A 3,045-nucleotide genomic window follows, 5' to 3' on the forward strand; every position below is an offset into this window, starting at 1 on the left:
CAAAATCACTTTGAAGAATATATGCTCTTCCCACAAGTAACTTGGGATGAAAGCGCAAACAAATCCCAAATATGAATAAACCAACATTCCAAGCAGTGATGTGGCAATTCCAATATTCATTGCTTCCTGCACAGCTCCAGCTCAGCTGCTGGCCAGTTCCAATAACAGGAAAGTGGAAATTTGGCCCAATACAGATTATTAAAAGGAATGGAAAGCTCTGTGTAGCAGTCACAAAGGTGACAGGGATAAAGAGAAAAATGATTGTCACATTTGGTAAAGCCCCCAAGCCTGGGAATTCAGGACTTATTCGTAAATTTATCTACTTGAGCTGGGCTTCTTGTGGGACTTTTAGCCGCCTTTTGTTCCTCACCGTGGAGTGAATTAACCTTGTCAGTCTCGCTGGTAACATTTGCTCCCTTTCCTCCAGTGATTTTAACAATTTTATAAAGAAACACAACAAATTATTTGCTTTACACTGGCCACCCATAAAAGCCATTTTCCTCATCATTTCTCCCATAAGTTCCCCAGGAGGAAGGAGCGACTGTGTCCAAGTTTCCAAGAGTTCTTCCAGCAAGAACCATAACCTCCTCAGTGGAGGGAACCATGCTGTTGTCAAAGGCACTTGGGGTCAGAGAACAGTGCCCTGAACTCACTGCGCCAAAATAATATGGCAATATGGTTAGGAAAATTGTCAGAGAGATGCCTCTACTCCAGTTAAGGTGCTAACGCGACCAAATCCAAAATGAATTTTATTGAACAGTAAATCTGAGGTAGAGAGAGAGATGGAAAGAAAGAGAAAAGATGAGCGACAAGGGACCGAGACCTCCCCTGGAGCAGAGCAAGTGTGACATTGTCCCTGTGTGTGTGCCCTTCCCAGGGTGGGGGTTTTACACCTGAGCCAGTTTGGGTAAGGGGGGTGGTGTTCACCCCCTGAGCAGGGATTACCCCACTGTTTCAGGTTGCCATGCAAGATGTAACCAAATGCATGTTTTCAATCCGCATCTTCATCAACTGCTATAAAAAGGCAGGGCAGTGTTCTTTATCTCTTCCATTACTCACCCCTGATAACGCCCTCCAGGGGAGATATCTTCTGCTAATGGGCCATTGAGTGTCACTGCAGGACTGATAAAATTCCATCATCCCATTGTGGGATGCTCCACCCAGGGGGAGGAACCAAGCAATCCTACCTGGATATAAGCTGAGGCTTTCAACACCAGGAGCAGCTTGCCTACTGGATTCCCAGAGGACAAGAGCTCCATAACCACCACTGGACCTTCAGAGGAAGACCAGACCCTTCTACAGGATCACTGCTCTGACAGAATCACGTTGATCACTCCAACAGGACTGAAGACACCATTTATTGGGACTGCTGCCACCACCCTGACCAAGAGGGTGTCAGGTTATATCCTGACTCTGTCAGTTTAAGGCAGTGTTTCTGTATCATTGCCCTGATCTAAATTTTCTTCTTAAATTGTAACTCCGACTTAGACTCTCCCCCAGGTTTGCCTTCTAACCAGAACAAAAGACAATGTGTGCACCCTTTGTTTTCTTCCCAGAACAGGATTTCCCATCCCCAAACCTTGATTGGATGGAGGAGGAGGCTGCGAGGAAGAGGAAGGAGCCCTGGGATACCCAGGCAGGTGAGGAGGAAGTCAGTGCCCCTTTCCCCCTCTCTCCCGCTCCATCTCCCAGCCCAACACAGATCCCGGAACAAAAGACAATGTGCACACCCTTTGTTTTCTTCCCAGAACAGGATTTCCCATTCCCAAACCTTGATTGGATGGAGGAGGAGGCTGCGAGGAAGAGGAAGGAGCCCCGGGACACCCAGGCAGGTGAGGAGGAAGTCAGTGCCCCTTTCCCCCTCTCTCCTGCTCCATCTCCCAGCCCAGCACAGCCCCCGGCTGCAGGACAACCCTGGTGCCAAGACCATCCTGCCAGGGATGCACTGGTGGGATCTCCTTCCCCTTCCTTCTGGAATGGAGGAAAATCCCATCTTCTCCTTCTCCTTCCTTCCCCAGACAAAAAGCTGATGATGGAGACCAGGGAGGAAAAATCTCCTTGGCAGAACCTCATGGAAGAGGCTGTTTTGATTGACTCCACAGTGCAGAATTCTAATGGGGAGGAAAATCCCCAGAGATCCTGCAGGAAGAGGGGCTCCAAACCCAGCCCAGGGTGCTCTGAGGAGGAAAGACTTACCCAGAGCCAGGACAGTGGACAGAGCTTCAGCCAGTTCTTGGAGCTGATGGCCCAGGAGCAGCTTCATGATAAGGAGAAGCCCCACAAGTGCTTGGAGTGTGGGAAGAGCTTCAGACAGAGCAGCACCCTGATCCGCCACCAGATGATCCACACTGGGGAATGGCCCTACGAATGTGGGGAATGTGGGAAGGGCTTCAGCTGCAGCTCCCACCTCGTCACCCACCAACGCATCCACACTGGGGAGAGGCCCTACGAATGTGGGGAATGTGGGAAGGGCTTCAGCTGCAGCTCCCACCTCGTCACCCACCAACGCATCCACACTGGGGAGAGGCCCTACGAATGTGGGGAATGTGGGAAGGGCTTCAGCTGCAGCTCCCACCTCGTCACCCACCAACGCATCCACACTGGGGAGAGGCCCTACGAATGTGGGGAATGTGGGAAGGGCTTCAGCTGCAGCTCCCACCTCGTCACCCACCAACGCATCCACACTGGGGAGAGGCCCTACGAGTGCCCCACATGTGGGAAGAGGTTTCAGACCAGCTCAAATCTCCGCCTGCATGAGCGGATTCACACAGGTGGGAGGCCCTTCCGCTGCCCTGACTGTGGGAAGGGCTTCAAGCACAACTCCACCCTCATCACCCACCGGCGCATCCACACTGGAGAGAGGCCCTACGAGTGTCCCCAGTGTGGGAAGAGCTTCACCACCAGCTCTGCCTTGACCAGACACCAACGGAGGCACCGGTAAGGGAAGCCCTGCAAATGCTACAAACGCAGGAACAGCTTCATGCACCACTCCAGCTTCATCCTCCATTGGAGGGCCCACATTGGGAACAGCCCTGGTGATCCATT

This window comes from Zonotrichia leucophrys, unplaced genomic scaffold, assembly GCF_028769735.1.
Source record: "Zonotrichia leucophrys gambelii isolate GWCS_2022_RI unplaced genomic scaffold, RI_Zleu_2.0 Scaffold_157_108879, whole genome shotgun sequence".
In the NCBI taxonomy this organism is placed as follows: domain Eukaryota; kingdom Metazoa; phylum Chordata; class Aves; order Passeriformes; family Passerellidae; genus Zonotrichia; species Zonotrichia leucophrys.